We start from the raw sequence: 27216 nt of genomic DNA, 5'->3' as shown, positions 1-27216 counted from the left end.
GCAAATGAAAAAAGCAATTCCCAATACTTTCTTTCATGGGGGTACCAGGTTAATAGAGCCAGTTCACAATTAAAATAGCTAGATCAAAATTCTATCTTGATTTTATAGCCTCATGGGGAATGTTTGCAAATAATTTTACATAGATACTACATTTTGTGTTTCCTAATGTGTTGCCATCATTTGCTAAAAGAAGGTTAATATTTTTTTCTAAAGAGAATGCTTTTCTTTCTCCCAGAAACCTGACACTTGATTCATAAGTGATCATTTACATTTTTTTGTTCTGGACTTCTAGGACACATCTAGATACTAGGAACAGATTATTTACTCATCAGTTCATAGTTCAAGTTCACATTAAAATGTTCTCAAATATCAAGAAAAAAATGTTTTTATTGTAATAACAATTAGCAGCTCACCTAATTGCTAATTTTAAGGGGTCTGATGGGAAGCATGGTGAAAGTTCTTACCTGAGGTTTTGTGAAGAAGATAAAATATGACCTTAATCATAGTTGGGAATCTATATTCATAGTCACATTACCAAAAAGTATTCAGGACTAAAGTTTAAACATTTACTAAGTTCTTGAGTAAACCGAGTTGAACATCACACTCCCCTAAAGGAAAAAGTCATACACAAACATGACCCAGTAGGCTTACTTTTCCAGACTGGTGGAATTTAATGAACATTCTAAGCCAGCAGAATGGTCACTCATGCACACACTCAGGGAGAAGCATGGCTTTTAGCAAAATCTTACAGAGTTACTGACCCTGTTCCTGAACTTAATATGCTTTTCTTCCTCCCTTTCTGCCTTGCTTCTTCTTTCCTTCCTTCCTTTTCAGTATAATGTTTTTTCTATTAATGTATGCATGTTTGGAGTTGTAAAGAAGCCCCATTGTTTTGTGCACAGGTGTGTCAGAATGGAGGAGCATTGTAAAGCAGGCGTACTGTGATTATTTTTTCAGTTCTGACTATGAACTTAGCAGCATCACATATTGGTTGGGCACTGATTCTGGAATCAAATAGCCCTTGTTTTAAACTAAGTTCTCTTATTAGCTGTATACAGTTTTAGGGGTAGTCCTTAGCTACTCTGTGCTTCATTGCCTATATATTAAGGATGAACATTGTACTTTCTCAAATGGTCTGAGAACAAAAACAAAACAAGACAAATAAACAAACAAAGGTGGTACCTGAAGAGCAGATAGTATAGTGATAAGCCACCCAGTGAATACTTAATAAATGTAAGCTAATAATTAGGAGTATAAAGGAAAGTAATTATATGACAATTCTGGAAAAGTCAAAACTATAGCAATGGTAAAAAAAAAAAAAGAGCAAGGATTTGGGGGAGGAGGAGTGTTAGGTAAGCATTGAATACATGAAACACCTTTGGAAGGTAGCAAAACTAAATTTTTTTTAAAGATTTTATTTATGTATTCATGAGAGACACACAGAGAGAGGCAGAGACACAGGCAGAGGGAGAAGCAGGCTCCATGCAGGAGCCTGATGTGGGACTCGATCCTGGGTCCTCGGGATCGCGCCCTGGGCCAAAGGCAGGTGCTAAACCGCTGAGCCACCCAGGGATCCCAGCAAAACTGAATTTTGTAGGATACTGCACTGGTGGATATATGACACTCTATATGTCAAAATCCCTAGAACTTTCCAGCATAAAGAATGAAACTTACCGTATGCAAATTTAAAAAAATATTTTGGAGGTCAGGGTATCACAGGACGGAATGAAGAATTTGATAAAACTACCTATATTACAAATGTGTGAAATAAATCTAACCGTATTACAAATATATGAAGCAATCTTACCTGAAGAGAGTAGGAGGGGAAGGTAACTTAAGTAATTTTGGAAATGAATGGAATCTGTGAACTAAAGGCAAAATAACCTATATATGAGCACTGTGTTCAGGTTCATAAAGTTGTTTCTTGGGGGGTATGGTTAATTTTGATACTGCTATATATGTATCCTGGAATTGAACAATTAAATAATTTGATGCTGGATGTTGGGAGCAAGGTCTCTCTCAGTGGAAGATTACAGAGAGCAAGGGAACAAGCTAGAATGAGCCATGTGATGATGGATTAGAGTTGGAGACATCAGTATGAACTCACGTCTAGCTTAGTATAGACACAGATAATTACATATAGAAATAATTATGTGTATATGAACAAGCTGATAGCCACACATAGAACTCCTTGCTCTGTCAGTGGAGAGAACTTAGAAGCAGTACCAACAAGTGCACCTATTACCCAGATCTTTTCTAATACCATTTTCCAATAAAGGGAATTGAGGCTCCTTGGAGAAAGGGCCAATTCTAGGACTGGAGCAGAAAATACATAGAATGAGTTCAGAGTATCTTGTAGTACGAGAAAGTAAGGAAATGCTTTTTTAAAAAATGATGGCATAGGCAAAGAGAAATATTAGACAACTGAGAGGTCCCCCAATTATCAAAATGGCAAATTTGAACAACACAATAAATAAAGTAGTATTGGCTTATAATCTAAAATAAAAAATATTTTTTATTCTGTACTGTACAGATAAATAATCAAAAAATAAATATGGGATAATAAGCGAGTTTTCCATGCAGAAGAATTCTAAATAACTAGTGTAGGTACTCTGTCCTCAAGGAGGTGAAGCAGAAGTCCCCACTGACTCCCTCCCACAGAGTACAATGTAGAAAATGGAAAAAAGAGTACCCTTATGGGGGATAAACCTCACAAACACTAGCTCAATCAGTTGGCCAAGGTAAACATCAACAGTGCTAAATCAAGTTGATAGTACATATTCTTGATATGATGTCATGAAAATGACACTTCACCTGTATAGTCCTCTCCAAAACCCATAACCCCAGTCTAATCATGAGGGAAAAAATCAGACAAATACCAACTGAGGAACATTGTACATGATTGTACAAAATCAACTAGTAATTTTCTAAACTGTCGAGGTCATCAAAAACAAGGAAACTTTGATAAACTATCACAGCCATGAGGAGCCTAAGGACATATGAGGACTACATTTTATGTAGATCCTGGAAGGGGCCCTCAACAGAAAAAGGATATTAGGTAAAAACCAAAGAAATCAAAATATAGATTTTAGTTAAAATAACATATCAATATTGATTCAACAATTACAAACTAATGTAATATAAATGTACAAATATAAGGCATTAATAATAGGAAAAAACTACAGAAGAATATGGGTATATGAGAACTCTGTACTATCTTAAACTGTTTTGAGATTTCAAATTTTTTTTAAAAAGAAAGAAAATGTAAAGGTAGAAATATTATATTAAACCTAAAAGCAAAAACATTAACCAGTATTACTACGTACTATTAGTTTTTATTTGGTAAACAATTAGTACAAGAAATGTCTGGCAATTACTAGGACTTTATTGAACTTGAATGTTTTTAATCATCCGTCCAACTAACCCTAGTCTAATTTTTATACTTTATTCAACTCGTGTTGAATCACTTCTTAAAATTAGACCCTCCTTGAACTTGATATGGTATGTTCAAGAACTTTACCACCCACCTCAGTTTGCCTACAAGGATTTTGTGCGTGTCAGTGACTTTTATATTCAATAGTCCATTCCTAACTCTCCTAAATGTTCCATTAGTCAACACTCCTTCATTTATAGATCAAAGGATATGTTGCCCTGTTTAATCAGTGAAAAACCACCCAAAAAGTAAGGGGTTAGTCACAAATTACATTGTCCTGCTAGCCATACAAATTCACCTATGACTATTATTCCTGATAAAAGTAGATTTCACATCATTTATGTCTTCTATGTTTGGTTCTTTGTTTTGGAAGTCAAAATTTACAGATTTAGCATTTTTTCAAGTAAATCCTCTTCTAACAAACTTCACCATGTATAGTAGCTTTTATATGGCACTATTTTCTTTTAAAAGTGTGGATACAGGGGGATCCCTAGGTGGCTCAGTGGTTTAGCACCTACCTTCGGCCCAGGGGTGATCCTGGAGTCCCGGGATCGAGTCCCATGTCAGGCTCCCTGCGTGGAGCCTGCTTCTCCCTCTGCCTGCATCTCTGCCTCTGTGTATGTGTGTGTGTGTGTGTGTGTGTGTGTGTGTGTGTGTCTATGTGTCTGTGTGTCTCTCTCTCTGCATCTCTCATGAATAAATAAATAAAATCTTTAAAAAAAATAAAATAATAAAAGTGTGGATATCAATCCAAGCTATAACAGAGATAGCTAAAAGACATATTTAAACAATATGAGTTTTAAAACAATCATGTAATTGTTTCCTATATACTTCTGGGAAGCTGTCCCTCCTTCCCTACTACAACATAGAAATGTCTCTGAATCAGTCTTTTATGATGTTTGTGCTTTGGGGGCTTGAAGATGAATAATGAAGCAGAGAGATTAAAAGAAACAGAGACAGGTAGTTGAGCTCCCCTATCACATAATGTCATGCCATAAATCTCTTAGTCAACATTCTTGGGACTTGCACACTGACATCTGATAGGAGTATGATATAAGCTTCACAAGTTCCTAAAACATATAGTGACAATGGCCTTTGATGCAGATGGGGCAGGTAGAAATACAGATGAAAGAAGATTAAGAAATCTTCTCAAAATGCTGAAAACCACTAAGTTCAAAGCCAACTCATTTACTCTTAAGGTCAGTGGGCTTTCACTCCACACCAAATGTCTCTGTGTACTTACCACTCTAAGCCAACTTTAACATACATTGGGAGGATATGGACCATTATTTTATTCAGTATGCATATTCCCTTTGCTCTTCTTAATAAAGTATAAAGTGATCTGGTAATTTGATGATCGGCTCAGTGCTCCTGCCTACAGAGTGTGAGTTCTGAGAGAAATGGAAAAAGCAAGTGCAGCCAATTTATGTACCTCATAATTTTTTAATATATCTAGTAATTCATAAGTCTTATAAAACTTTATGTACTTGAAAGTTTGAGGTCTATGTTGAGTGTGTGTGTGTGTGTGTGTGTGTGTGTGTGTGTATTGGGCTGGGATACCTTTTTATGCATCTAAAAGTCAGTTTTAGGGGTATCTGAGTGGCATAGTCAGCTCAGCATTTGACTCTTGGTTTCAGCTCAGGCAATGATCTCAACATCAGACTCTGTGCTCAGCACAGAGTCTGCTTAAGTTTCTTTCTCCCCCCCAAAAAAAAGTTTCTTTCTCCCTCTCCCTTTGCCCCTCCCCCACCTCCTGGGCACATGTGAGCTCTCTCTCCCTGCCCCTCTTTTTCTCAAATAAATAAAGTAAGTAAAAGTCAAGTTTCAGATAAGGTAAGCTATAATGTGGCACTCAAACTCTTTCAATTATAGTACTTGTGACAATGGCTACTGTGTATTTTATCAAACAACATGGACTTAAATTGAGATGTATTCTTAAACTGCTGGGTCTTTTTGAGTTTACATGTAAAAAACAAGGTTACACACATGGGAGCTGCTGGATCCCCATGGAACCATCAGGCATTGTGGTATAGAAGACAATATAGCTATTTAAACCTGCCTCACCTTCAATTCAGGAAGCTGGCTTCTGGTCTTAAATATTTTGTTCTATTCCACAGAGCCCTGTAAATCTTATTTCATTCCTGGTCATCTTCATTTTCTATAAGGGTGAGATTATCTTGCAGTCAAACCTCAGAAATGTGTCTTCCCTGGGGCAGACTGAGCAGTCCAAGCAATTTAACACATCAACTTTCCCCACCATACCAGACCGATCCTAAAGTTAACCCTTACATACAAAGTGATCCAAATCTGGTGTCTGAATACAGAGAGACTCTGATGAGATGGCATTTGAAACTGAGACCTCTTGAAGTCCTATGTATATATACAGACTGTTCCTTTATAATGCAGTTCTGAGTTTGACTTTCCCATGAGGTAAATTTGAAATGGATATTTATGGAATATAGAGAGGTCTTACCTCCATACTTCTCTCTGGGTATCCGTTTTCTTTTGTTTTGTTTTTCCTATCTTGTTTTCCTTTTTCTCCTAATCCAACCATCCTCTCTACCTCTCTGTTTATAGGTCACTCTATAACTCTTTAGGTCACTTTTTATCTCTTGCCTTCTCCTTTTCCCTATATCTTCCATTTCACTCTCTCTCCACCTCCCCCCTCCCACCCAGACCTGATGTAATCTCTCTGCAGTGTTTTCCTGAACTTCTTTAAAGTGTGTCTCTCTGGCCCACTGGGGCCACCTGACTCTCTGCTCTGACACTTCCCCTATTTCTCTTCCTACTGTAAAGCAAACTGAAAGAAAACTCTGTATTGTTTGCAGAATTTAATGAATGAAGTCTTATATTTGCATCTCTAAAAAAGTTTTGTCATTCTTCACTTACTTTGGTCTTTGAGTTCTCTTTCTGCAGGTCTTACTAGGGAAAAAAAATGAGGTATGCTATGTTATACCACATAAATAATATGGAAATATTTGGAAATTTTTACTTATTTTAATCCTCTTGAATGCATGTGAATATGTGAATGTTTTTTTTTTTTTTTTTTTTTTTTTAGAGAGTGTGAGCATGAGGGTGGGGGAAGGGACATGTGAACTTTAAAACACAGCACTGTATTTTATATTTGGAGGAAGCATGTGGCCCAGTTGGAGATGAATTTTGACTTTGGTATTTTCAGAAGCAACATTTTAGAATTTATATGAAATGGAAATGAACTTTCCTCATTGTATGCTTTTAACTGCAATCTCATTAATGTCTTTCAATTATTTTTGCTACAATAATAGTATGCAATTATCTATACTTATTATTAAAGCCATCTTAATAGAACTTTTATTAAAACTAGGAAGGCTTAGACATAATAATAAGACACATTGAAAATATTTTCAGTGACAGCCTTATAAAGAACATACGTTTTCTCAGAAAGGAACTCTGTACAGAATTATTTTGTATTAGTTTCATTCTAACAAAATTGAAGTACATTTTACAAATTAATACATAAAGTAACACATTCTAGAGGGTTATTTCCAAATTTAGTTTCAATTTTCTTCAATGAAATCAGAAATTTGAAATAATCCTCAAGTTCAAGAAATGACTTGAAAAAGATGGAGTAAAGATGAAAAAGACCAGTATCCTTTTCCTACTGGCAAAAACATATAAACAATGTCCAATGAAACTCACTGTAAAGACATCCCCCCCCCATTTCATTCTCATTTCAGAAATATTGTAAATACTTTCCTATTATCTGGTAAAGCATACAGTGATAAGTTGCATCCTCAAAATGATGAAACTCCTCCAGATTTAGATGGAATTACATTATTCTTGAGCCAGAGAGACTTCCTTTGTACTCTCATGCACAGCATCCTATCTTGCTGACAGCTTTGACCTATTGGAGGTTCTATTTGACCTTGGAGCCTGGACAAAAACTTTTTTTTCTTAAAGAGAAATGACCCTTTGTCTTCTGAATTTAAAGATGCAGACCTATTTTCCAAGAAACAAGTTATTGTAAAGAGGAAGCTCTAGGTGTGAGGAGACCACAGGTGAGACAAGAGCACCTATGAAGTCCTCGGGATGGGACAGAGATCTGGGGCATTTATTTCATTCCACACCAGGGCTTCAAGGGGTAATTTTGGGACAGACTGAAATGTTAAATAGAAAAGATTATTTTTACCACGTTCTCAAGGAAAAAACCTACCGAGTCCTTTCTAATTGACCCTTCTGTTATAACTTCTTCGTGCCTCTATCTCCTTGGCTCCAAAATGGGAATAATAAGACCAAACTCAGAGGGTTGTTTTGGGGATTGAATCAGATAATTCAATTAAAGCTTTTAAAATCACACCTGAAACACATTGCTCATTTGGTTAATGCTAATTATTGTTATCACTGCTGCTGTTATGGTAGTTAACAACACCAAACGTGGTTAGGGCACTCCCTACATAGTTGTGGGACTTAATACAACCAGTAAATCCAAAACCTATAAGCAACATAAGTGCTAGAAACAAGTAAGTTTGCCATCTTTTTCCTCAGAGAATCATCAGACACAGTTCATAATTAAGCACATCTTTATCCACTTCGAATTACTCAGAAGAAAAATTTATAAAAAAAAAGCTTGTAATTCTAGTTTTATTTAAGGCAACTATGCTTGAAATGTTCTGAAGGTCAGAGAAGATAAACTCAAGGTGTGATCCTAGTGTTGAGGAAAGAAACAGCGAACATGAGAGACTATTATCACTCATGGGAGCATCCTTCAGAAACCATAAGATTTACCATATAGAAAAGATTAAGGAAAACTTTGTCCATTTGGTAAATTGTTTACAAAATGTCTCACAAGTTGCCTCTCTGCACCATGAGGAGTCTATGATGACTCTGGGTCTGGCTATCAGACTTGCTTTGACCAGTGGAATAGTGATTTAAGTAGCAAAGTGAAAGGTGCTTGTGTTAGGGTTCTCCAGAAAAACAGGACCGCAAAGTTTTCATATTATGTAAAATTTATTAATATATAAAATTATATTAATATGTAATGTGTATTAATAATATATTTTAAACATTATAAATATTAGAATATTAATGTAAAATAATATATGGGTAATTATAATTTAACAAAATATTACATAATAATATTTATATATAAAAACTTATTAGTTCTATTTATACACATAGATTATATAATATATTTAACATGTAATCTATATAAGATATTATCTAGAGCAAGATGAGAGAGATTTAGTATATGGAATTGACTCATATGATTATGGAGGCTGAGAAGTCTCATGATGTTCAGTCAGCAGCCTGGAGTCCCAGGACAGCTGATGGTGTTAAGCTCCAGTCCAAGAGCAGAAGACTGACGTCCTAGCTTGAAAACAGGCAGAGGGAATCAATTCTTTCTTATCCCATCTCTTGTTCCATTCAGGCATCCAACAAATTGGATGAGTCCCACCCACCTTGAGAAGGGCAATCTGCTTTACTTAGTATATTGACCCAAATGTTAGTCTAATCCAAAACCAAATATCTGGAATCTAGGAGCCACATCAAGTTGACACATAAAATTAAATCACAGTACTCATACAGTGGCTTCTCCTCTTGCTGCTGGACTCTTCCTCCATCATGTGAAGAAGCCCATGCTAGCTTGCTGCAGGCTGAGAGACCACATGCAGGAAGAGACCACATGTCTGTCTTAGCTGAGGTCCCAGATATTTGAGTGAACTCTACCCCAGCCCAGCCAGATTAAACCAAAGAATCATTCAGCCTACTCATAGAAACATGAGAAATAATAGTTTTTGATATCTAAATCATTCTGCCTGGGAATGGTTTTTCATATAGCAAAAGTAAACTGATTTGAAAATTGAGCACAACTTTTTTGTTTGTTTGTTTTTAAGATTTTATTTATTTATTCGTGATAGACACAGAGAGAGGCAGAGACACAGGCAGAGGGAGAAGCAGGCTCCCTGTGGGGAGCCCAATGTGGGACTCCATCCCAGGACTCCAGGATCACGCCCTGAGCTGAAGGCAGACTCTCAACCACTGAGCCACCCCGGCATCCCTGAGCACAACTTTATTTATTTATTTTTTTTTTTATGATAGTCACAGATCGAGAGAGAGAGGCAGAGACACAGGCAGAGGGAGAAGCAGGCTCCATGCACTGGGAGCCCGACGTGGGATTCGATCCTTGGTCTCCAGGATGGCGCCCTGGGCCAAAGGCAGGCGCCAAACCGCTGCGCCACCCAGGGATCCCCCTGAGCACAACTTTAGAAGTTGATGTCACACCTAAAAGCAAGGCCATATTATAACCTGCGCTTAATAAATTTTAGTCTAAAATAAAAAATTATAGTCTATACCTATTGCTTACATATAGAAATTTTAAAATATGTAAACAGTTTTGATTATTATTAGTGCCAAAAGAATTATACAAATGGATTTTTTAAATAACAGATCAAACTTTTAAACACCATAGTTGAGTGGATACAAATATAAAAGGAATCTCAAGATCAAGTTTAAAAAAATGGCAAAAAGCAAATTAAATATTATGAGTCTTGAAAATATTGAAGATACCGTTCCAATTCTAAAATGATGACCTAAATATTAATTTCAAGCACCTTCAATATCAAATAGTAAAAATCTTTTGCAAAATAATTCACATACCATAAAATTCACTATTTCTAAATTGTGCAATTCAATGGAGTTGAGAATATTCTGAATTGTACAACCGTCACTACTACTTAATATCAGGATATTTTCATCACCCCAAAAAGAAACCCTGTGTCTATTAATAGTCACTCCCCATTCTCTTTCTTCCCCTGTCCCTGAAAAATCCTAATGTGCTTTCTGTCACTATGGATTTAAATATTTTGGACATCTTACATAAACAGATTTATACCATCTGTGGCCTTTTGTGTCAGGCCTCCATCCCTTAGACTAGCATTCAAGTTCATCCGTGCTGTAGCATTTATCAGGACTTCTTTTTATTACTAAATAATGTTTTATGCATAGACCATACTTGGCTTATCCATTCATTAATTGATGAGCATTTGGGTTGTTTCTATTTAATTTTACTATCATAAATAATACTGCCGGGTAGCCCGGGTGGCTCAGCGGTTTAGCGCCGCCTTCAGTCCAGGGTGTGATCCTGGAGACACGGAATCGAGTCCCACGCCGGGCTCCCTGCATGGAGCCTGCTTCTCCCTTTGCCTGTGTCTCTGCCTCTCTCTCTATCTCTCTCTATGTTTCTAATGAATAAATAAATAAAATCTTTTTAAAAAATAAAATAAAATAAATAAATAATACTGCCATAAACATTTGTGTACACCTTTGTGTATAAATATATGTCTTAATTCTCTTGGATATACACCTAGAAGCAAAAGTGTTGAGTCACATAGAAACTCTATGTTCAACATTTTGAGGAACTGTTAAACTATTTTCCACAGTGCCTGGATTATTTTACACTCTAATCAAGAATGTATAAGAGTTCTAATTTCTTCTTATCCTCAACAGCACTTGTTATTTTCCTTTTCTTTAAAAATTTTTAGAGAGAGTGTGTGTGCAACCAAAGGAGGGGTAGAGGCAGAGGGTAAAAGAGAATCTCCATGCTAAGCATGCAGCCCAATACGGGGCTTGATTTCACAACCTTGAGATCATGACCTAAGCTGAAATAAAGAGTCCAATGCTCAACCAACTGAGCCACCCAGATGCCCTCCGCTTTTTTAAAAAATTTATATAGCCATTCTTATAGTAGGTGTGAAGTAATATCTCATTTTTGTTTTGATTTGCATTCCACTTATAACACATGTGTTGAACACCTTTTTCTATGCCAAGTTTTCATCTGCATGTCTTCATTGAAAAAATATCTGTTCAGATCATTTACCCATGTTTTAAATGGGATATTTGTCTTTTTATTGAGTTGTAAGTGTTCTTTATATATTCTAGATACAAGATCCTTATCAGATATATAATGTGCAAATGTTTTATCCCATTCTGTGGGTCATTTTTTTTTTTGCTTTTTTGATATCATTTGAAGCACAAAAATGTTTAGTTTTGATAAGGTACATTTATCTATTTTTTCTTGTCTTGTTTATGCTTTTTGTGTCATATTTTTAACACTATTGCTTAAACTAAGGTCAACAATATTTACTCCATTGTTTTGTACCTTAGAGTTCTGTCATTTTAGCTGTTATGTATAGGTTTAGTACATTTTTAGCTCATATTGTAGGTGGTAGAGGCAGGGTCCAGTTTCACTCTTCTGTGTATGAATATGCAGATGTTCTAACATGATTTGCTAAAAACACTATTCTTCCTTCATTGAATTGTCTTGGCATCCTTGTCAAAAGTCAATTTGACCATAGATGTGTGGCTTTATTTCTGGACTCTCTGGTTAAATATTGTGTGATCTTTATGTCTATCCTTATGCCAGTACTTGATTGTACTCGATATGCCACTGACTTGATTACTTTAAGTTTTGAAATCAGGAAGTATGAGTCATCCAACTCTGTTTTATTTTTTCCAAGATTGTTTTGACCATTCTGGGTCCCTTGTATTTCCTTGTGAATTTTTGAATTTGTTTATACATTATTGCAGAAAAAGGAGTGGAGATGTTAACAGTATTAAGTTTTTTGATCCTTGAATATGAGATGTCTTTCCATTTGTTCAGATCTTCTTTAATTTCCTTCAATAATTTTGTGATTTTAAGTGTACAAGTCTTATACTTCTTTAGATAAATTTATTTCTAAGTGTGTTATTCTTTCTGATGCTATTATAAATGAAATTGTTTTCTTAATTTCATTTTGGGATTTTTCATTGCTAGTGTACAAAAATATAATTGAATTTTGTGTATTGACCTTGTGTCATGCAACTTTACTGACCTTTATAACTCTAACACTCTGCGTGTGTGTATGTGTGTATATTCTTAGTGTTTTTCTATATCCACAAATATAGAGATACTTTTATTTCTTCCTTTCCAATCTGGACGCCTTTTATGTCTCTTTCTTATCTAACTGTGCTGGCTCAAATCTCCAATACAGTGGTGAATAGAAGTGGTGAGAGTTTTCATCTTTGTCTTACTCTTGATTTTGAGAGAAACACTCAATCTTTTATATTGACTATGATTTAGCTGTAGGTTATTTTGTAGATCCCCTGAATTAGGTTCAGAAATTTCTCTTCTATTTCTAGTTTGTTGAGTATTTTATTCTGAAATATTATAGGATTTTGTCAAATGTATGTTTTGTTCTTTTTTTTTTTTTTTTGCCTATTGAGATGATCATTTTTTTCTTTATTTCTTCAGATAGTATGTTACGTTGAGTGATTCTCATATGTTGAAACACTGTTGCATTCTTGGAATAAATCTCAAATGGCCATATGTACTATTTTTAGAGTTGGTTTGCTAATATTCTGTTGAAGATGTTGGCTTCTACATTCATAAGGGATTTTGGTCTGTACTTTGCTTTTCTGTGACATCTTTGTCTAGTTTTCATATCAGGGTAATACTGGCTAATAGAATGAGAAGAGTTTTCTCCTTTTCTTTTTTATGGGGGGAGAGGTGGAGAAGTATGTGAAAGATTGATGCTAATAATTCTTTAAATGTTTGATAAAATTCACCAGTTGTAGCTGTTTGGTTGTTTAGTGACATTTCTAAACTAATTCTGTAAAGTCTCTATTTTTTGTCATGTGAAAATTCTATTAAGTTAATTTAGTGATAAACTAGTAATTAGACAAAAATTTCTTAAATACTAGAACCAATAAATATCCCAGTGTTTATTGAGATTTGTGTACATGTTGGAGCACACCTCCAACACTCAGTTTACTACTCTACCTTTGCTTCTTCTTACTTGAGCAGAGTTTTAAGGTAAGCAGAGGTGAGATACTAGGGCCTTTTCAGGTTCTTCCTGAGTATGTTCACAGCACTATGAATTTCATGTGAATGAAATTCCAGATTTCCAGGTAATATGTCAGAGCTCCCCAAAGCCAGCATGAACACCACATTTCTCAGCTCTCTTTTTTAAACCTTTTGGTTAGTTCATTGTTTGTGCTAATTGTTAACCATCACCTCAGGCATGGTAATTTTAAAGCATTTGCCTGGAAATGCTTTTCATAAATGCCCTCTGGGGAGAAGCTTTTAGCATTGAGTAAGCTTGAGTCAGGTCAAATAAAGGCAAGCTTTTCCAGTTGGGTCTTCTAAAGAACCATCTAATAGAGCAAATAATATCAATTATTTGGGAGTGAAGCCCTGGAAGAGCTCCAGCTCTGTCCCACCCCCCCCCCCCCCTCCAGTATTGAGAAAGCATGCTCTTTTTTTTTTTCTTCCCCAAGGCAAGGGCTGAGCTGGAAAGTGAAAGACAGGAATTGCTGTTTTTACCAGCATTTGACAGTTTTTCTTAAATAAATGCTTCCTGGGTTGCTACAAGCCTTTGGGTAATTTCCAGAGATCTGAAAAAGTTGATTCTGACTATTTTGCTACTTTTTTGTTGTTGTGGCTTTTACAGAGGGATACATTTTTGGATGTCATTTTTCACTATACATAACTATTAGCAGTAAATATTACCAAACTATTACCAAAATTGAACTGATAGAGTACAGTCAGTTTACCAGTATTGATCAGTAATTTTGTGACAACTTAATCTTCAATACTAACAGAGGAAGAAAATAAACTAAAATAAGCAAATAATATAAAAAATAAAATACATAGATAGACAGATAAATAAATAAAATATACTGAAGCAAACCATGCATTTCAACATCTAAACTATGAAATATGACTGCGGATAACAACAAAAGAATATCTTCTCTTAAAAAAAAAGAGTATCTTCTCTAAATATGAAGAACAGTAAAGTATATGCAGACAGGTGCTATATACTTGGGTTTCTACTTAAAAGAAACACTTTTGAATGTCAGCTCCAGGAACTAAGAGAATCCATAGCAATGTTTTACATTAGGACAACAAATTATAAGATGCACCTAATGAATTAAGAGTAAAGTCAACTTGTAAAGTGAATTCATCAAAGTGAAAGCAAAAGCTCTTATTAGGAAGAGGCTGTGTAAGAATATTAAACTTACTTTGCACTTAAACTCTCATCAAGGATGATTGATGATAACAAGAAGAAACTAAGAGGAAACATATTTTTGTGGCTGTATTTTTATTTGCTGACACTACAAAAAGCCAAATCTCTACTACACAAAGAATGAGTTCATAATGGAAAAACACCAAAGCACCTTCTTGTGACTCTATACTGTACTAAGACAAAAGCCAACTCAGAAAACACCACTTTCTGTGAAAACTAGGTTGCCTTTATAATTATTGTATTGTTATCTCCACATTTGCTTTCATCAAGTAGTTTGATTTTTAAATTCAGTCTTTTTCTGACTGTGATGAGGTCAAATCATATCTTTCTTGTTTGTCCTCAGAGCAATCGATGGGGTAGATGGGATAAATAGAACTATTCTGGGAGACACAGAATTCTTAATTATATTATAAAGTATGTCTTAAAATGACATGGACTAAGTGCTCTTTCAGTTGGGTCACTCAGTGTTTAAAAGGCCACTTTAATTTGGTACCAGTTGGGGCACAGACAACAAAGACATTTAGTTAATGATTGTGCATCATTATAGAGGGCAATTTAGCAGTGTATACAGAGCCAAACCCTCCCTAGAGAGTCATCACAAACCCCAAGATTATACTTAGAGGAGTACCATTGTCCTTTAGATGACACCTCATGGCCTCAAAAGGCTAATGTTGCTCTAAAAGTTTGACTCTCTCTCGGACTGTGGGTTAATCCTTAAACTTCCATTTATCTGACTTTGTATTGCAGCTACAGTAATTTCTACACAAATGAACATTCTATAGTCCACTATTAGTTTCATGTGCCTTAGCCTTGTCTTTTTTTAGATAGTATGCTGCTAGATTCCTAAATTTCTGTATCATCCTCTCTTTTCCTCTTCTCTCTTCTTTCATTCATGTACTCTTCACAATCCATTTCATCCTAGCTCTTCAGTAAGTAACAAATGCCACAGTGCTTCCTTCTATTGTAACAATTCATCTGAATGGTTTTGAAACCATAAAGCCTTCCCCCAATAAATTGAAAGAAATTGAAATTGAAATAAATCATTCAACTTTACACTGCATCTGTCCTGTGTAAATATAATTTTGAGTTTCTCCTTATTTCTTATTCTTACAAACTAATTGTCCAGTCTTCCATCTATAGAAGGTTGTCTGTTTTGCTGTCTCTACTGCTCATTATCTAGTCACTGAATAGGGATTCTATCCCAACTCTTCCATGAAAACAATGCACACTTTACAAACTTTACCTTCCTGAAAGTTTCTGTAGCACTTGGAATAGTTGACCAATCTGTACCTTGAACAACAGTCCTTTCTCTCAAATACTGGAGGCTCATCTCTTGTAACTCTCCATCTTGCACTTGCTTATTCCCACCTTCCAGAAGGTCTTCTAGTTCTTTGAGATCACTGTGCTCCAGGCTAGTCTGTGCCTTCTCATATGCTCTTCTAATCTCTCCCTCTCTAGCCTCTTCTGCGTTGCTTGGACTGCACCTATTCATCTTAAATTAAAGTTTCTGTTTAGATATTCCTTCCTCAAGGAATTCTTATCTGATCTTCCAGGTCTGGATTTGAGACACATCCCATGAGCTCTCAGAACACTATTTCCCTTACAACAGCACTTCTTTTATGATGTTGTAATTACCTCTCTCATCTGTACATTTTGGGAGATCAGAAACCGTGACTATCTCATCCATCTCATGAATCCCTTCCATAATGCTTAGGACCACATTGTCATCATCATTATCATCATCTTCATCATCTCCCATCCTCTTCAGGTAGCAAAGACACTGAGCTAAGAGCTTTACATATTTAAACTTCTAACAACAATATTTGGCTCATCAGGAAAATGAGGTTCAGAAAGATTGGAAGAGGAGTCAGCTAGTAATGAGAAAGCAGGACTTGAACCTGGGGAGTCTAACTCTAGAGCCCACTCTATATTTTTCCTTCTTGGAATAACAGTATAACAGCAGCTGATTTTCCTCTAAAAATTCACTCTCTCTTCAACTATTCCCTACCTCCCTTCTTCTGAGATTGCACTTTTTATATTACCTGCTCCCCTACTCCCATGTACCTGTGGCCATATATTCTGTGACCTGTGGGAACAGATTTGAGTGTAATTTCCAGAGAGGTACAAAGACTATTGCTGGTACCATTTTCAACTGACCAAAGCATTTCCTTGCCATTCTCTGGGTACACTATCTAGGGTCCTTTTCATGATACAGACAAGCATGAGCATAACACTAGAAAGAGAAGAACTATTCTTTCTAAGGATTTAAGTGAGTATTCCTCCCTGCAAATTCAGGTAACACTAGGTTTTAAGAGTAAAAACAAGTGTACGTGTACTTTTTAAATTTGATAAATTAATAAAGCTAATAAGAAAACAAACAAAACTGATCTGAAATATAAAAATGAGAAACACAGCTGTTTGTGAACTATAAAGCCCATCTCTGGGCACCTCCGGACGTTTCTACACTCCTATATTGCTATACTAGTTAGTATCCTATCTGTGTCCTCAATACATGACAAGCTCTGTAACTCTTTTTTTTTTTTTTTTTTTTTTTTTTTAGCTCTGTAACTCTTAAGCACAAGGATTGTTTTTCATTCCTGGAAGTCCAGCATCAAGAACAGCTCCCAACATTACAGTGGTGCTAAAAAAAAAAAAAAAAAAAAAAAAAAGCAGTTGTAATATAACCTAGTGAAGAAAATATATGTTTCCATCAAAGGTTTTTGTTCTTTCTTAGCAAGATAGTTTAAAAAGAAATTTGGTTAAATAATTTTAAAACTGAGCCTTAATCTGTCTGACCAGATGCTATTGTTAGTATTTCAGAACCAAAATGGGAAGTTAAGTTGTCCTCTGTTCTGTCATCTTCAATCCTCTGAAGCAGAGATTTATATAAACTGTCACCCTGCCCCATATTCCATCCAAATTTCATTTTGCTGTCATGCATGGCTCCTCTGCCCTTGGGGTAGCGCTCCCTTATGCCTCAATCAACTTTCTTCACTCTGTGACAGCCTGTATTCAGCCTCTCATTTTACACACAGGCAGCATCTTAACAACAGTCAATATTTCCTAGTATCAAGGGCACAAGCCCCCTCCTACAATGGAGCAGAGGGAAAGGTGAAGTTAAAGGACAGACCCCATGGCCTATGTGCCATCACTCTTTCTCCTTCCTTATCCAGGCAGTGGTTGCCCCTGAGAACTGGTGCACAGATGCTTGGTACCCTATGGGAGCAATCTATTCTTGGGACTGATGAAGTTTTTTCTAGTCAGTACTGTGATACTATAATGAGTAGACTCCAAGCCTCAAAATTGAAGTTTCCTGAGAAAAGAACATCCTGAAGATTGTTTGAACTATATTACCGAAATTCTTCTTAACACATGGTGACTCAACCCTGTTTGTTCATTGCAAACATAAACAGGGCTGATTTTGAAGGGTGTGCCTGGTTAAACATATTGTATACACCCTCTATATTAAGACCAACACCTGGTTAGAAGCTGCCATTTATTTTGTGTAGAGTGTTTAGTTTTCACATAGAATAGAAATTGAGAAGGCGGTAATTAAATAAGGTTGGCAGATGTCACATCACAAATGTCCTCCTATATCCTACATTTTTGCTATAAAGGGCATTACTGGGACAATTGGCAAAACTCAAATGGAGTCTGACTATTACAAGGCAGTCACATATCATTGTTAATGTCCTGATTTTGGTGGTCACATTGTAACTGTATTGAGCACCAACATATGCATATGCAGACACTGTGACATACAAAACCAAAAGTACAAGAATTAACCCAGTGATTACAGTGTAACAGGAAATATATCAGGTGCATGAAAGAGATGATGAAAAATCAAAGCACAATGTCATAAGGACCAAAGACCAGAAAAGAATCTATAGCTCCCAGGATTTTCTCCACCTATGACATTGACCCTAATACTCACCCTTGGAGATTCATGGAGGTCTAGACCCAAGTCACTGTAAGATCGATATAATTCCATTTTTTTCTCCTCTACTGAATGAATATTGGAAGGAGCAGAAGTAGCACTATTCTAATATTAGTTTTGAATTTATTCTAATTTAATATTAAAAGGTACATGATTGATCACCTTGGTGACATCATCTCTATCTAATTCATCTCAAAAACATTTCATTAGATCTCTCAGTATAACTCAAATTAATAAATTTTAAGTAAGGGCTAATTTTTAAATGAGGCAATAAGCACTATCAGCACCCCTCCTGCTGTCCCCCATTAAGAAGTATTTCCTGCCCATCTACCTCAAGAAGCAACAACCATAAACTTTATACCAGTGCAGCAACTGAGAATCTTACTGCCTGTCACCTTCTCAGTAGTGTTTTCCATGTGTGCCCATAACACCATAATAGTAGATTCATGGACACGTCTCAAATTTAACATTTATTCTTCCACAATTATGGAGAGTGCTAAATGGTGAGAGAAAGGCAGTTCCTCAAGATGTTTACAGTTTGGTGGAGGGAGATCATAAACATAGGCAAACTCTGAAATACATACACACAAAATACAGGCAAACCCCTTTCCCCTCTCCCTCACTGCAAAATTCAGAATGTCCCAGTTCACCTTCTATCTCAATCCCGTTTGCCCCCAGCAACCCCACTGTATGGAGGAATCAACTTACAGGGGGGTCAGGAAGTTGCATTTTATGGTGGTAGCAAGTTTCCTTACTTCCCTGAGTCTACTTCCATATACATAAATTTGGGACAAGTAAATCTAGCACCTAAGGTGGAGACTGGATTAAATCTGATCGTGAGCATAAAATACTACACTCAAAGTATTCTCTCAGCTCTCTTCTCTGCTTCCCTCCAGGTGAAGTAGGCCTACATCCAGAAAAGCAGTGTACAAATAGAAAAAAACTTGATGACAGGGAAGGGAAGTGGGATGGGATGTATTGGGGAAGGTTGATGACTTCTCTTCTTCACCATGGCTTTTGTACTCCTAACTCCAACTGATCTGTCCATTTTTCACTCCCGGGGAGCAGAGAAAAGCCTCTATGCTTCCTGGTCTCTGTCTGCTCTCCTAGTATCAAAGGAAAAGAGGCATCTGGCCACCTGTTCAGGTGCTTTTCAATTCCTTGATTACCAGACAGAACAGGCTCACTCAAGTTGGGTTGATATTGATTTTCCTAAGGACCTATGGATTTCTGAATTAGCATGTTCTCAGAATCTTCCCATTCCTTCCCCCAGCACTCTCCAGAGCTGGACTATAAACTATGGTCCAGTGCAAAGAAGAGAGTTCTCTGCATTTCCTGTCAAGCCACCCAAGGGGCCTGGAGCCCCCCTGATACCCAAATACCTGCCTGCCCCAGCCCCAGCTACAGCATACTCAAGACAGGTGGATGGGCTGGATATTAGAATGAGGCAGGAACAAGATGGTACCACCAGACTGCATCTTTTCAAGCTCATTGCAAATTCCCGGTAATTCTTAATTCTTAAATCTCTTTTTCCTCCTCTATCCACTTTCACCAAACCCAAGCATTACTTCTATGACTTTCCCAAACTGCTGAACCCTAGGAGCCTTCTCACACTTCTCACACTTCTCACTTCTCAAATGAACCCTCCTTAGAGAAAGGCAGGAAAGAAAGGAGAGACAGAGGGAGGGAAAGAGCAAGAGGAGAAAACCAAGAAGAGAGTGTAAGTTGGGAACCTTCATGTGATACCAGATTTTGACTAAGCACAAGTGTCGCTCTCCTCCTCACTTGAGCTCTGCCAGCATCATCCCCGGACCCCCATGTAAGCACACACTAGCTCTCCACTGTGGTGGAATGTCCCACTCCCAGTGGGGCAACAGCAGGAAATCTTGCATAACTAGAATCATTTCAATAAAACAGGTCGAGAAGGAATTGATCAAGGACTTATTTTTGCCTTCTTCAGAAGTTTCTGGATGTCACCTCCGGTACTCCTGAAAAAAACTTGTCTATAGCTTTTTGAATCTGGTAAATTCTACAGTCCACCAGAATCTCTCTTAAGCTATTTTTAAACATTGACTCTGATATTTTGTGCTATTTTAAGGCACTTATAGAGTTTGGTTTGTTACATTGGGAAAGAAAAGTTTATGTACTGCTGTGTTTCAGTGGTATATCCCTCAAAGCTTATCAATTCTTCCTTTGGTTATGTTGATCCTCTAGAAATGTATAGAATTAAAACAAAATAAAGGACCAGCCTATATAACATTATATCAGGGGCCCTGGATTGGATCCAAGGTACACAAGCTCTAATTCTTACTCTATTAATAAAATTCTTATCATACAATTTTGGGAAATATTGACCTCTTTCTTAAGGTTATCATCAAAGGCATATTAGATGATTTGTAAAAGTAGGTTAACAAAATATAAAATGCAATATAAAAATAAGATGTTAGGGAAGCCCGGGTGGCTCAGCAGTTTAGTGCCGCCTTCAGCCCAGGGCATGATCCTGGATACCCGGGTTCGAGTCCCACGTTGGGCTCCCTGCATGGAGCCTGCTTCTCCCTCTGCCTGTGTCACTGCCTCTCTCTCTGTGTCTCTCATGAATAAATAAATAAAATCTTTAAAAAAAAATAAGAGGTTATATTTAAGAAATTACTAAAATAGAGAACAATGTAAAGCTTATGAAAAAGAACCCATGAGATCTTTTGCTCAGAATTGCCTATTTTTTCCAAATAAAAGACCTTGGAATGAGAGTCTCTGAATCTTAAATACTTCTTTAAAAGTATGAAAGTTTCCTCTTTACCATGTGATATTTGAATTATATCTAAAGTAAATTTAACCCAGTAGGTGTTAGGCTGCATTTTTGATTATTTGGCATAAAGATCCATACCACAATTGGAAATGATGCTATTTTCTGTATAATTTGATCTATTATTTTTTAAAACCGTTTAGAAATAAGATATGATATAACTCAAAGATCAACTGGCTGGCTGGCCAATAGACTAACATCATTGATGGAGGGAGCCTAACTGGATAACTAGGGCTCAAAGTGGATATGAGGATGTGGACTCTATTTTTTCTGTGCATAAAGCTTAATTTATGTTTTAGCCTTTCATATCACTGGAGTAACTCACAAGAGATTAAGGGTTTACCCAAAGATATAGAACGTTGTTCGTGCAGCACACTATAACCATTTTAACGTAGGGCACCTGGGTGACTCAGATGGTTAAGTGTCTGCCTTGGGGTCACATCATGATCTCAGGGTCCTGGTATCAAGCCCCACAGTGGGCTCCCTGCTCACGGAAAACCTGCTTCTCCCTCTCCTGCTCCCCCTGCTTGCATGCACTCTCTCTCTCTCTGTCAAATAAATAAATAAAATCTAAAACAAAAACATTTTAGCCTTACATTTAATGCATTATTTCCTTTTATTTCACAGTAATCCTTACATTATTATCTGAAAACTGCCATATAATGCCCTGTATTTGACATTATCTTTTCTTATGTGGTGCTTATATTTTCAATACTCCCTATTGTACTATATTGCACAAGATTTTTAAAGTTTAAAAACCTTGGGTGTTTTGTGTTTTTTTTTCTTTTGGTCTAAATATTGAAGACCAGTTTATTCAAGTAGCATAGGGTGGATGAGTTTTCTGAATGATTTGTTTTTTCTCATGTTCTTTGTAGTCTGGCCAGGAAAATTTATAAATAATCCAAGTCACATTACAAGTCATTTGATTATTGGTAGCTGGCATGTAGAGCAATGAAAATGCAGTTTAAAAAATTAAATGCTGAGGTGCTACTACCAGGACACCAAGCAAATATATATAAACAAGAATCCTATGATTTTATCATAAGGAGGCTATTTGTCTTATTTATTTCTGCTTCTAGCACAGTGGCTGATCATACTAGCCACTCAGTAAATATTTGTTTAATATATGCCGGCAAAATAAACAGAAACATCCAGAAAAAAATCACTAGATCTGAGTGCAGACTGAAGTAAGTTTTCTTTTTTGCTGTTTTTCTTTTCTTTTCTTTTCTAGAAGCCAGAAAGGGTTTCTACACAGCTCATTCACTACAGCAAATTTCCAAATAACTTTAAATCTCCTTAAAATGTTACATGGAGAAAGTCACTGCTCACAGTAGTTAGAAAGCATTTTGATAAGGCAGACCGCAGCTTTTTTAAAAGAGATGTGAAGTAACCTGAGCCCTGCACAATAGGCACAATAGCCCCAGACTGCCCAGAATTGCTTCTTACAACACTCTTTTTCAGAGATGAACAACAACCAAGGAAGAATAAACTAAACATGCCACCATTTTGCAAAGTGAATTATTTTTATATCCTGATAGTGTTTCTGTAACAGACACTTATAATACTCTCTTAACACTTCACTATACACACTGGAAAACAAACCTTTAAATATTTCTTTTTCTAGACAATATGTAAAATTGACGCTAAGAATCTCTGCTGTGGTATGAATCCATCTAATGATACTGTAAATTCTTTTATTTTCTTCCCATTTCCCTGCAAATTTTCAACTTGAACATCATTAGGAATTTAGGGGACATGGTAAATACAAATGACAAATCTGAATTAAAACACAAATACATGGGCACCTGGGTAGCTCAGTCAATTAAGTGTCTGCCTTTAGCTCAGGTCATGACCCCAGGGTCCTGAGATTGAGCTCCTTGTCAGGTCCCTGCTCAGTGGGGAGCCTGCTTCTTCCTCTCCTTCCCTCTTCTGCTGTCTCTCCCCATTTCTGTTGCTATCTCTGTCTCTTTCTCTCAAATAAATAAATAAAATCTTTTTTTAAAAAAGAAATCTACTTAAAAAATGAAATAAAATGCAAATACAGACGCAAGATCTGGAAAACATTGTTTTTCTGTTTTTCATTTGTTTAGATAGACAGTTGTACATTGTGAGGCCCGGAAGGAAACACAGTAAGCAATGTCATCATGGCCCAGTTATAGCCAGGACCTAGAGAAGTCAGAAGTCTTTACCCAGAGAGGTGTGGACAGGAACTACCCACAGGAAGGCTATCCAAGCCTTGGAAATGCTGGTACAAAAAGGAAAAACCACAAAAAAATGACTGGGATAGAAAGATCAAAGATAATGCATCTGAGAGACAGGAATGTGAGGAAGGTGTGAAAGAGACTGAGATACCTCCCTACCCCACCCCCGCCCTTTCCAAGAAAATAGAGGAGGAAAACAGAAAAAATAAAAGATAAATATGTCCATTCTAGAAAGAAATTCCTGGGGCCAAACACAATGATTCCACCTTGTACATGGCCAGTAGTGTCCCAAAGCACTCTTAATTTATCTTTGAATTTCCAAGGGCTTCCTTTCTCATGACCCTTTGTCCCCAATCCCTATATCTATGCATGATGTGTTTATTTCATCCATATCAGCCTAATCCCAAACCTTTCAATCAAGTATCATCATCAATTTTCATAAAAATAACACTCATCATGAATATTTTTGAGTTTAGTAGAAACTGACTGATGCTCTTACTCATCAGAGATGGCTGATGAAGAGATAGAAATCCACATCGTATCACACTCTGCCATTTTACTGGCCTCTGCCTGTCTTCCTATTATCTCTTTCTGTTAGGAGCAAAACACAAAATTCATTCTCCTGTTTCACTAGGAACAACTTATCAATGCCTCTGAAACCTTCCTATCAATAATAATTAAGTCTCTGGATTTTGGAGAAAGGAGGGGAAAATTGTAGGGGTCTGCTTTCTATCAATAATTTTCAATGCTTTCTTCCATGTAAAGTAGAATGGTCTGAGTAACACATCAGTTCCTTCCACGTATCAAACAATTCTTAGAGATCTTTTACAGTCACTAAGATTTTATTTTCAAAGAATATTTATCAATATAAATGTTTATGATATGGTAAGTGAGACATAGGTTATCTACATAACACAGCATTTTTTACAGAGGTAATATATATTTATATTCTTAAAAATGACTTCAGAAAAATATATTAAAATATCTCTGAAGAGAGGCATTATGAATGATTATAACTTTCTCCCTTATAGTCTTTCTATAAACGTTTTGTCATGGAGAGGAACTGTTTTTTAAATCAGAAAGAAAAACATAATTCTTATTCTTAAAGATGTCTTAGAGTCATACTCAGTAAAACTGTTTTTAGATTAAAGTGATATGTGGTTAGTTTGAGCTACAGAAAGCAGGTGAGGGCATTGTGAGTCTCCTTTTAAATGTGAAATATATACTTCATTTGTCCTTGAATCCCAAGCAATTTGATTCTTTGAGGCACTGAATTTGATTTCTCCTTGGGGAATTCAATCTTTTTCAAAATTTCAATCACACTCTTAGGAAATTAATATATTAGATTAAAGAAAAGAGAAAAAGAGAAAGATTATAAAAATAACATGAACAGGGGATCCCTGGGTGGCGCAGTGGTTTGGCGCCTGCCTTTGGCCCAGGGCGCGATCCTGGAGACCCGGGATCGAGTCCCATATCGGGCTCCCGGTGCATGGAGCCTGCTTCTCCCTCCGCCTGCTTCTCCCTCCGCCTGTGTCTCTGCCTCTCTCTCTCTCTCTGTGACTATCATAAATAAATAAAAAATTAAAAAAAAAATAACATGAACAGTAGCATATATATGTTAAAGCCTTTCTTTCAAAAAAATTTATTTAGAAGGATTTAACCAATTTATTTAGTTTTGGGCCTTGCCTATGATCTTCTGAAGTTAGGTACCTGAGGGCCATCTTTTTAAAAAGCTGTTTTTTAAATGCATACTGTATTATCATGGTCTTATATTGATACTTCCTGTATCTTTAAATGATTTCATGACTACTGGTAGTGCAAGGCAACTACCACAATTCTCTTCCTATCTCTGAAATAGAGATCCAATGTACTCTGCCTAAATCCCTTGTTAATACATAAGTGACTGAGGATCTTTAATTTTTAAATAAACATATTTAGGATATAATACTGCCATTGATTCATTTATTCACATATTCACAACAATACTTGTGTCTAATATCTGCCAGGCACTATGTTAGGGTCTAACAATAATAAAGTGAATATGACAAGTCCCTGCCCTTAAGTACTTCATATCCTATGAGATACTCAAGATACTGGTAGGAAACCAAAGCTACACAGTTTCATGTTTGCCATGACTCCTTAATGAAAACTAATGTTCACTTTTTAGCTTCAAAAAATTTGTTATTGCTTTGATGTAATCATACCCAATTTTTTCTTTTTTCCATTCTTTTTCTTCCTTTTTTTTCCTCCTTTCCTTCCTTCTTTCCATCCTTCCTTCCTCTTCCCTCCTCCCTCCCTTCCTTCCTTCCTATAAACTCTACCAGCACTCTGCAGAAAAATAGCAACAAGTGATACGTGGTTATTGAGCATGTGAAATGTAGCTAATCCAAACTGAGATGTATGGTAGATGTAAAATACACACTTCATTTAAAAAATTTAGTATGAAAAAAATGCAAAATATCTCATCGATCATTTTTTTGAATTCATTACATGTTGAAATCACAATATTTTATGTATAGTGAGTTAGAGGAAATATGTTATTGAAATTAAATTCTTTTTTTTACTTATTTTAATATAGCTAGTTAAAATTTTCTAATTTTATTTGTGGCTTAAATTATACTCCAGTGCATGTGTATTCCACTTAATTTTTCAATGATTATTTTTATAATGATATATCTGAAGTATAATAAAGGTGTTTCTTAAATAATTTTGAATATAATAAGAAAGTCTGAGCAAAACACTCAGACTTTCTTATTATATTCAAAATATATAAGTGTATCTTACCAGAATCCACTCATGTCTCATCTTAAATTTTAAATGAATCATAATAACATGCAATATAGTATATAGCCACACCTCCAGTACATAAAAGATACATGTAAAAGAAAAAATATATGCATACTGTTAATGGAATCATGGCCTTTAATACTAGGTCACAATAATTATATTGGTTTTTGTTTTACTAACACATCCTCTCACCTTTCTCTCTTCAGAAGTCCAAAACTCCTCAAATTTCCATTTCTATGATTAGGCCATTGAAAATTTGATTAAAATATTGCTTTCATTTGTATAAACATTGAACAGGAAAGCTATGTTATCCACTTTTCCCATACATTCATCCATTGAATAAATTTTTACCAAGCAGCTATTATGTGGCAGACACTGTATTATGCCCTCAGGATATGATGATAAGTGGGGATCCCTGGGTGGCTCAGCGGTTCAGCGCCTGCCTTTGGCCCAGGGCGCAATCCTGGAGTCCCGGGATCAAGTCCCACATCGGGCTCCTGGCATGGAGCCTGCTTCTCCTTCCTCCTGTGTCTCTGCCTCTCTCTCTCTCTCTCTCTCTCTCTTTCTCTCGCTATGTCTATCATAAATAAATATTTTTTAAAAAAAGGATATGATAATAAGCAATATCTTGTTTTCCTTATCTTCACAGAACTTAGAAGGAGAATTAGACCTTTCACAAATAATCTCAGAAATAAATGCACAGCTATACACCATGACAAATGCAATGAAAGATAAATATAGATTTTATAAGAAAGCCTCAGGAGCTGTATGCTCTTCTCTTTTGAAAAGAATCATGGGAGTGTTTGAACATGACCTATTCAAAAATCGGTAATTAAAAAATGAAAACTAAAAGCACCTGGGTGGCTATCAGTTGAGTGTCCAAACTCTTGGTTTCAGCTCAGGTCATGCTTTCAGGGTCTTGAGATTGAGCTCTGCCTCAAGCTCTGTACTTTGGATGGAGTCGGCTTGAGATTCTCTCTCTCCCTGCCCCTCTCTTTGCGCAGGAGCTCATG

The 27216-nt window shown here is 36.3% G+C and overlaps 1 long non-coding RNA gene across 1 annotated transcript in view; it reads right to left on the bottom strand.

The window, feature by feature from the left end:
- LOC140593805 (uncharacterized) overlaps positions 1 to 27216 on the bottom strand; it is a 66484-nt gene that overhangs the window by 740 nt on the left and 38528 nt on the right. The window lies entirely within an intron of this gene.

Source organism: Vulpes vulpes, chromosome 1 (genome assembly GCF_048418805.1).
Source record: "Vulpes vulpes isolate BD-2025 chromosome 1, VulVul3, whole genome shotgun sequence".
Classification (NCBI taxonomy): domain Eukaryota; kingdom Metazoa; phylum Chordata; class Mammalia; order Carnivora; family Canidae; genus Vulpes; species Vulpes vulpes.
The sequence above is the reverse complement of the archived record's forward strand: the minus strand, read 5'-3'. Positions and strand labels throughout refer to the sequence as shown.